The sequence below is a fragment of the Pyrus communis genome, chromosome 15 (genome assembly GCF_041283825.1).
Source record: "Pyrus communis isolate YQ-2024b chromosome 15, ASM4128382v1, whole genome shotgun sequence".
Lineage (NCBI taxonomy): Eukaryota > Viridiplantae > Streptophyta > Magnoliopsida > Rosales > Rosaceae > Pyrus > Pyrus communis.
Window position 1 is genome coordinate 4,505,245 of NC_142579.1, and position 10,617 is coordinate 4,515,861.

Here is a 10,617-nt window from a genome sequence, read left to right on the forward strand (position 1 = left end):
GAGAATAAACCTCATTACATTATATATTGCTTAGCAGACAATTTACCTCAACCATTAATATTGTGTATAATGGAAAGCAACTCCACCTCCATTAAATGCTGACTTTCAGAAAAATCCACGTATCAAAAACTTAGACGGAAATATTACTCTTCTCTAAAGTATAACGGTACATATTGATACACTATATTCCGAATTCAAACTATTTCAAGTCTTATCGAGCTAAATCACTTTTTATGACATGCTTAATTAAATCTACTTGAAGATGAATCGTGTTCCATTATTGTCTAGGATTTTCTTCTTCCTAAGGTCACCCGGAAAGTTAAGCCCACACCCCATCTTTAGCAACAACATTCTATTTTTGTTATTATTCGTGGCCTACCAAATCCATGGCTGCTGTATCATTCACACCCCACATTCAAAGACCTTCGGCACCATTAACCCTTAAAACCAAACTCAGAGTTTCAACTCAAGCTTCTCCAACTTCACAACTCGCCTTATCAGACCCTTTTGTCCTTCAACAAAAAAGACTTCTGAGGTCCTACTTATGGAGTTGTGATATTTTAAAAAGTGAAAGGACCATGAGTTGAGTTTATGATTCAGTTTAGTTCTGTTACTCATTTGTTTTTAATAGTTCAGATTATTGGTAGTCTAACGTTTCATTTATTAGATTGCCAAGTTGAGAATAATAGTCTTTCTTCAATTCAATTATGATTATTCATTTACTATACTACTGAGTAGCCTGAATTATTGAAAAAAACTCGGAATACAAACATGTGATGTTACTATTCTTATGAGACACCACGTAACTCACATTCTCAAAAAACAATTTACATGACACTTAAACACTGCCACCACAACATCTTGTGTCTGATAACACAACAACGTTACAATGGTACCATATAACTTCTTCTCGTATTCCTTAGGCTTATACCCATAAAATTTTGTCCGTGCACCCATTAATTAAAAGATGATGTGGATGTAACCAAATGATTTTAGACTTTTTATATTACATTATTAAGGAATTCCTAGAAATTTTAACACTGACTTATACCAAAAATTTAAAAGTACTTTCTAAAGATACTACTTATTAAGCAATAAAATCGCTACCGTTTCTGCATAATATTAGTTGTAATAAAAAAAATTAATGAAATCCTCATTTTATTATTATTTTTGCTAGCTTTTCTCAACTAATTTGGGATGCTATCCTAGCAGTATGTTGATATCATGAAAGTCTTTTTGGTAATAACAAGAAGAGTGTCAATATCATTAAAGTATTTCTCATAATAATTGACTGCTATCTAGCACCATCCAAAAACAATCCCTCCCTCTAAAAACTCAAAAGAAAGTAAAGCCATGGTTGCCGAAGGCAAACCCCTCACTTTTCTCCTACTACTCATTGTTTTCTTCCCTTCTTCACTCTTCTTAGTTTTCCTATGTACTTTTCTCTTATTTTCTTAGGCCTGATCCCAATTTCCTTGAGCTTGTCTTAGATCTGGGTTTCATGTCCGTTCCTTGGCTTCCTCGGCGTTTTTCGTTATTTTCCCTTTTTTCTCCCACCCGATTTTCTCTCCCATGCTTTTCCACATCCCACTTCTCACCCAACCATAAGCTTGTTCTTGAAGTGCCTGACTCGATTGGTTCCATGGATCCACACCTCATAGCCCCTTGCCTTAATGGCATGCCATAAATTTTGGACAAAGTGTGGAACGGTTTGTGTCGTAACAAGAGTTTTGTTTTTTGGTTTATTTTAGGACGATTGTGTTTTTCCGGATTGTAATCTCTAATAAAAAATATAGCTCCATGAGCAAAAGTCCCTGTCATGATGAATCCTACGATGTATTGGTGATGAGTATATAACGCAGCTTGAGTAGTAAAGTGTTTGTGCTATGAATGCATAAGCAGGTAAAGAGTACATGTGTTGAGCGACCCCATCAAAGTTTACTATGAATCTTTGGGTACCTATCATGAGATTTATGGACACTATCTAATAGTAAAAAGCACAAAATATATATATATATATATATATTTGTATATACGTTCGAACCACAGTTGGTCATATTTCTCAAGATGAATAGGTCCATTTATTTATATACTTATTGTATTTTATAAATTAATATATTTCTTAAAACATATACTTATAGACTCCCTATCCCTATTAAGTATATATATACCCACTTAGGTATACTTATATATGAATTATAAGATATCTTTATAACAATATAAGGATAAGGTTAAAATATAAAACAATAAATATAACAATAAATAACAGGTACAAATATTAAATCGAGGTACCCATCCTATAATTGTAACATCCCACATCGCCCAGAGGAGTGATCCTTATATGTATATTCTCATCTCTACCTAGTACGAGGCCTTTTGGGAGCTCACTGGCTTCGGGTTCTATAGGAACTCCGAAGTTAAGCGAGAAGGGGGCTAGAGCAATCCCATGATGGGTGACCCACTGGGAAGTTGCTCGTGAGTTCCTAAAAACAAAACCGTGAAGGAATGGTAAGCCCAAAGTGGACAATATCGTGCTATGGTGACAAATAGCGGAAACAAAACCGTGAGGGAATGGTAAGCCCAAAGCGGACAATATCGTGCTACGGTGGTAGAGCGGGCTCGGGATGTGACAATTTGGTATCAGAGCCTAACCCTGGCCGCGTGTGTGCCGACGAGGACGTCGGGCCCCTAAGGGGGTGGATTGTAACATCTCACATCGCCCAGGGGAGTGATCCTTATATGTATATTCTCATCTCTACTTAGTACGAGGCCTTTTGGGAGCTCACTGGCTTCGGAACTCCGAAGTTAAGCGAGAAAAGGGCTAGAGCAATCCCATGATGGGTGACCCACTGGGAAGTTGCTCATGAGTTCCCAAAAACAAAACTGTGAGGGAATGGTAAGCCCAAAGCCGACAATATCGTGCTACGGTGGTGGAGCGGGCTAGGGAAGTGATCCACCCCAGGTCGAGATGTGACAATAATAACTCTCAACAGTCTCCCCTCCATTTTTGTGCCTTTAGTGGGCTTAGTATTTCCGGCAATTGGCGACTTACTTGGATCATAACACAAATATCTATTTAGTAAAATATGGTATAATATGAGCTTCCTTCGAGCATAAGCTCTTATGTATGTGTAAACATGATAAATGAATTATAACTATTTTCAAATAGATCGGGATTGGGGAGAATTTCTGAAATGTTAAGTCAATATATCTATATGTATTAGGAAATCATATGAAATGGATGCTATTATTTTAGTTTGGATCTAAGAAATTCGATGAATTATCCCTAAAGGTTCACATCATACTAGTGTTGGTTGATAAGAGTTACTTCGGAAACCAAAAAAGTTAAAAAAACAAAAAGAAAAAATATATTTTTGTTATTCTCCCAATTCCAATAAAATGCAACTAGGTCTAGTTAGAGTATGAGTTAGCGATTAGAAAGTATACGGGTAGAACTTGTAGCCGGGTCTCAAAAAACAAGTAATTTATGTTGGGCCTTTATTCTTTTTTTAGGTTTATTAAGGTTTTTATTGGTTGGAACGTCCAGTTATTATGGTAGGAATTTTATATCTTTATTTCCTTCTCAGCAAATAATTTTTATTTTCCCACAAAGTATCGTGATGTCTTTCTACGGGATCGCAGGTCCTTTTATTAGCTCTTATTTATGGTGCACAATTTCATGGAATGTAGGTAGTGGTAATGATCAATTTGATATAAAAGAGGGCATAGTGTGTATTTTTCGTTGGGGATTTCCTGGAAAAAATCGTTGCATATTCCTCCGATTCCTTGTGAAAGACATTCAATCCATCAGAATAGAAATTAAAGTGGGTACTTATCCTCGTCGTGTCCTTTATATGTAAATAGAAGGACAATGAGCCATTCCCTTGACCCTTACTGATGAGAATTTTACTCCACGAGAAATTGAGCAAAAAGCTACTGAATTGGCCTATTTCTTGCGTGTACCGATTGAAGTATTTTGAAAAAAAGAATTGAAGAATGCATGAATGAGTCAAATGCTTCTTCTATTCTTTTCCTTGGCGCAGCTAGGCCACCCTAGATTTGAACCAGAGACCTCGCCCATGAAGTAAATCATCACACTTACGGTCCAACCAATTGGGAGAGAATCAATAGGGAGCTTGACTGCAAGACCCACCCATCGAGCAGGGACGAAAGTCGGGCTTAGTGATCTGACAGTGTCGAGTAGAAAGGTCATCGCTCAACGGATAAAAGTTACTCTAGGGATAACATGTTGATCTTCCCCAAGAGCTCACATCGACGGGAATGTTTGTCACCTTGATTAGCCAAGGCTTAGCTTAGGACCCCACTACTCGTCATATTTGGTATTGTTACCGTACATGACTTTGAGAGTCATGATGATATTACTGAGGAACGTCTTTATCAGAATATTTTTGCTTCTCATTTCGGGCAATTGGCAATAATTTTTCTATGGACTTCCGGAAATCTGCTTCATGTAGCCTGTCAAGGAAATTTTGAGGCATGGGTACATGATCCTTTACATGTAATACCTATTGCTCATGCAATTTGGGATCCTCATTTTGGTCAACTGGCTATAATAGCCTTGACTCGTGCGGGTGCTCTTGGCCCAGTGAATATTGCTTATTTTGGTGTTTATCATTGGTGGTATACAATCAGTTTACGTACTAATGAGGATCTTTATACTGGAGCTCTTTTTCAATTATTTCTTTCTGCCATATCCTTTAATAGCGGGTTGGTGTAGTTTTTTGTTTGCTTGCTGCCAAAGTGCCAAGGACATTTGCATTTTGATTTAAGATTTGAAAATGATTTGTTTTGTTTGTAACTTTGTTTAACCATTGTAGAAGACATATTTGAATACATGCATGCAAAAAAGCGAAAAACAAGTAAACTTTGACTACCATTTTAATTGGTATTCAAAATCGTAAACTGGCATTAACCGAAGTATACAATTTTAATAATAAATTCAAGCAGAACCGCATCAAATCAAACCGTTGATATTTTCTAGTTCTGATTTAAGGGTGGAACCAGGGCAAACCGCACCGTGCCAACCCCTAATGAAAGTCACATCTCATAATACTGACTTTTATTATAGGAAAATTGACATAAATTACCAATTTTGTTATTTTGGACCAAAATAGGACAAATCGATCATGCACACTCCATGTACACCACGTACAAAGGTAAAATGATGAAAATACCCACATATAAATTGTAGAAACACATAGTTGATAGAGTCATTTGTTTGATTTCGAATAGAAGGATGTCGAAAGAGAGCGATGAACTCTGGGTTTTTTAGTAAAGTTCAGATTGTAAGCATATCTTATGCATGTCAGGTGCCTATTGTGTACATCAATGTATATGGCGCGTATTTACAAATTCATCAAACAAAACAAACCCATCAGTTTTTGCTAATTTTTGAATCGACAACTAATAAAAAATTGAAAATTTTATTGAAATAGTTTAACCTAAACAAAAAGCAAGACTTTTGAAAAAACAAATGAAAACCAATGGATAAGGAATTTGCCGTATGCCAATTCCTAATCCAATCTCTCCTCACAGAGCTTCAAATCTTGTTGTTCCAATTCCCAATCTAATCCAATCAACCTCTAATCTAATCTCTCCATGATGTTGTTCTTGACCTTGCTGGTCGTGTTCACCTTCGTCTTCCTCTTGGTTCCCAGCGACTCCTCCGACAACTCACCCAAAGCCAACGATCTCAGCTCGATCATACGACAGAGCATCAAGAGGTGAGTGATGAGTCATAGGTCTGGAAAGGAAATGGGGTCACGTTAAGGTCTGGGAATGGAAGAAACAGTGTCGAGGTCGGTATTTGTGAAGCGGAGAGGAAATGAGGTTTGCGCAGGGCATGGGTTGTATATCCGATCTTCCTCTTACTCTTGCACCGTTAGGGGTTAGGGTTTGTGGAACAGGGGTCCCAAGAGAGGTTTTCGGCCAAGGAAAAGGAAAATGTTGAATGGGCCTTCGCAATAACCCATTTATCAAGAGGCAATTTGGTCATTTCAAGTTTTAGAAAAATCCTATTTCTGTCATATTGTTATGCATGACTTGTGCATGGTCTGTGCATATCCCAAAAATTCTATTGTAGTCCTAACAATAAGAAAATAGGTCATTTCTGTCAATTTCCCTTTATTATATGTCCAAGTCTTCAAAATTGCAAGTTTGATTTTAATAAATTTGAAAATTGTAAATTTCTTAGACCATCTCCAACTTTTGGGTTAAAATCTATTTTTTTTAACCCAAAAAATTTAGGTTTTAACCTAGAAACAACATTTTTGCTCCAACCCTACTGGGTTAAGATTTTAGCACTAGATTATTAAAGATTGAATTTAGTTTTTTTTTTTTTTTTTAAATTAACTTAAAAAATATGTAGACTATCCTAAATTAATTTTATGAACATTTTAACCTAAAAATATTTAAATTCTGATAAATATTGAAAAATCACTAAACTGACACATGAAACACTATAAAAGAATACGAAACACATGATAGAGATGTATAAACACAAAACACATGAAACATACAAAACACACAAGACACATATGAAACACATGATAAAGATATATAACACACCAAATACATGAAACACACAAAACACATACTAAAGGGGTGTGCTATCCACACACCCCTTTTTACTTCTCACACACCCCTGTTAATTTTTGTCATTTGATCTTCTTCAATTCATTAGATCTGACGGTTGAAAATTAGAAGGGTGTGTGAAAATTAAAAAGGGACATGTGGATATCACACACCTATACTAAATACATATGAAACACATGAAACACAAACATACACACATGAAACACAAACTTTCAATCATCCTATATGTAAGCATATTTGAATATCTAACTATCACACAACATATTCATCAATCATCCAACTTTCATAGTGTTTTTGTTTTCTTAAAATCATCAATATCTCCTTAATGGGTGATAGAAGAAGGCGTAGTTTGACCATGCAGATGGCACACCAAGTAAGCCTTGCAATTGGGGATGCAGAATGAACAACGAAAAAGCTGAATTTACAAACTCACTAATGCAATATGAGCACCATGCTAAATCTAGCTATCATGGTTCTATCACGGGACATTTATTTGTGCAGTGTGATAGAGAAGAGTGTCATGACTGGATAATGAAAGACTATTTCATTGAATGTCCAAGATATCATCCTCATGATTTTCAGAGGTGGTATCAGATAAGGAGAGAGTTTTTTGAAAGCATCTTGAGCGCAGTTGCTCATCATGACCACTACTTTTCAAGGAAGATAGATGTCATAGGCCGACAAAGTTTATCACTTCATCAGAAGCTCACATCTGCAGTTCGGATGCTAGCCAATAGGTGCCATGCAGACTCAACTGATGAATATTGTCGACTTGTAGAGAGCACTGGTATTGAAAACCTCAAGCATTTTTGTAAGACAATTGAAGACATATATGGAGCCACTTACCTTTGAAAGCCAAGTCGTGAAGACTTGAAGATGCTGCTACGCAAGACAGACAAAATAGGCTTCCATGACATGATAAAAAGTCTCGATTGTATACATTGGGAGTAGAAGAATTGTTCTACTGCTTGAGCTAGCCAATTCAATGGCCGTCACAACAAGCCAACCAGAGTGCTTGAGGCTGTGGCGTCTTACGACTCTTGGATTTAGCATGGCATTCCTAGATCAAACAATAATATCAACATTCTTTGGCCTTATTCTCTGTTCGATAATGTTGTCAATGAATGGGCACCAGAATGGAGGTACAAGGTAAATGGTAATAGACATGAGTTAGGTTACTGCTTAACTGATGATATTTATCTTAGTTGGGCTACCTTTGTGAAAAGTTTTTCTCATCCTGATGGTGCGAAGAAGAAATTATTTTTGCAGAAATAAGAGTCTTGTAGGAAAGATGTGGAGAGAGCGTTCTAGATCCTACAAGCTCAAAGGGCCATTGTTAGAGGGGCTGCACGATTATGGAATGTGAAGACCTCCATTCAATCATGACGACGTACATAATTTTGCACAACATAATTGTTGAAGATGAGTACATAGAAATTGAGGAAGATTTTGATGAAGATGTGGATAGCGACCAACCAACATATGCGAGAGCTATGTCAATAGATGTTGAATATCTTGCCACAAACACATACGAGACCCAACATGATAGTGTCACACCGGGTGAGTACATGAAACGTTTAAATAGAATTCAAGCTCTTCAAGGTCATGACACACTCTGAAAGTTGGTTGATCATATATGGTGCCGAGAAGGAGAACAATGATGATGGATAATTTTAAGTGCGCTAGTGTGGTTGTTTTCTTCTCATAAATTTAAGTGTGATAGTGTGGTTGTATTATGTAACAATTTTAAGTGCACTAGTATATTGGTATTTTTCTTGTGACAAGTCTTTTGTGTAGTACGTTGGTAATAATTATTGAAGGCCCTTTGAATTATTGAAGGCATCTATTGTACACCAATGTGTGCAACAATATGTACAATAATTATTGAAGGCCTTTTGAATTGTTGAAAGCCCTTTGAATTATTGAAGACATCTTGAATAAGCCATAAAAGAACAATTAGTTATTGTTCTATTAACAAGCCATAATTATTGTGGTATTTTCGTATATTAATCAATATTCTAAAAGATGCTAAGCGCTAGTTGAGCGGCTGGTTGAGGAGTTGAGCAGCTGGTTGAGGCCTAGTGATTAGGCATCTAGATGGGGCCTAGAGGAATTTAAGTAAATTTATTATATTATTATAAAGTACTTATATAATTTACAAATAAAAATTAAATAATATGTTACTTTTCAAAAGAAGAGTATGTATGTAAGATGAGAGTTATAGATTAATTCGTATGTGTGAGGTTAAAGTAAATATTTTAATAGGATACATAATATGGTGTAACTTTAAACCGAAAAAAAGAAAGAAAGAAGAATTATAAAATATGGTGGGCCTTAAATATGTGGGCACAAATAAATAGTTAAAAATTTATAAAATAATAGCCAAAATATGCAAAAGAGGAGGATGCGAAGAGAAAATATAAAAATAAAAAAAAGCAAAAGGAGACGACATGGTGGGTCCGGTTAGAGAGAGAAAAAGGCTAAACAATTGAAAAAGTGGTAAGAAGTTCCATCAAAACCTAAACAACATCGTGTAAGTATCAAACCGACTTCATCTTTTTTGCGAATCTCCAGTGCACTGCAACTTTTTTTTCTTTCCAGATTTTATTCTCCACACAAGCTAGTTGTCTCCACCTAGCCCGTCCGGCTTCGCCCAACTCTGCTTGGCCCCGCCTAATCTCGCCTAGATCCGCCCAGAAGCCGCCTAATAAGCTATCCGACATTCCTTGACGATTTGGACTAAATCCGAGCGACACTCCACTGCCTAGGTCGATTTTAGAACACCGATATTAATTATCTCCATACATTGAATCATTAATAAACCATGATTAATAGAAACAATAATTAATAAGCCATAAATTTAATACAAACGATAATTAATAAGCTAACTTAATATAAACAAAAATGAATAAACTATATAAACTTAATACAAATGACAATAATTAATAAACTACATAAACTTAATCTAAATGATAATTATAAATAAACTTAAAACAAACGATAATTAATAATAATATTCAACACCTTGACTTGGTGGTGGATTTTGTGGTGGACTTGAGAAGTAGGCTTGAGATGAATTATCATCTTCAAATATACTCTTTGTGGCATGCCTTCGCATAATTTCCTTTTACTTACCATGGAAGAACTTCTTCCTATTTGGAGTGTATTTATTGAGGTCCTCCCTCATCAAATCACATTCGAACCTTTCATGCTCCCTTTCTGCTTCTTTCACAAAGGCCAAGCGCATTCGGGCTGCTTTTTCCTCCTGAGAGCTATGGCTTCCGGCCAATTTTGCAAATCCGATAGAAATTGTTGTACAAACCAGATCTTGCATTTCCCTTTTCTCTTTGTTTCCTTTTGCTTATCTCTTCCTGAGGGCCTTGCAAAAGAAGAAGTTGGGGTTATTGAATCGACATATTCATTGACATCATTTATGCTTGCGACTTCACTACCAAATAATTTTCCCCATTGTTGGTCCGTATCTGTTCCTCACCTCGGACAATCCTTGAGGACATCCCAAACATGATGCAACTTAAAAGCTTGATTGTTTGGCATAGTTCTTGTCTTGTAAATTGGCATTGCTTTGTCACCCTATGCAAGGAATACATAAATACAATTAGTTGCAAAATAAGACTATGTACATGACAAATAAAATATTAACAGAGAAACTCACCACTTCTATGACGCTCATTCCACTAGCCATGTTAATCACGGCTCTCTAAGCTTCCATTCCATAAAGTGCACGCTTTATTGATAACATTCCATCTATCGTAAACACTACCAACTTCTTTTCAGCTGGCATTAGAGTTCTCATTGAACTTATCAACTATTTTAGCCCACAAAACCTTTTATTTTGATTCGTGCCAATGGCACCATTTTTGCTAATAGAAACTCATGCCAAACACAAAACAACATCTTCCTCAAGGGACCAATTATGACCTCTAATATGATGTTTTGCCATCTTGAAAATTTTGGAAATGGGAAGAAATGGTTTTGGAAGAT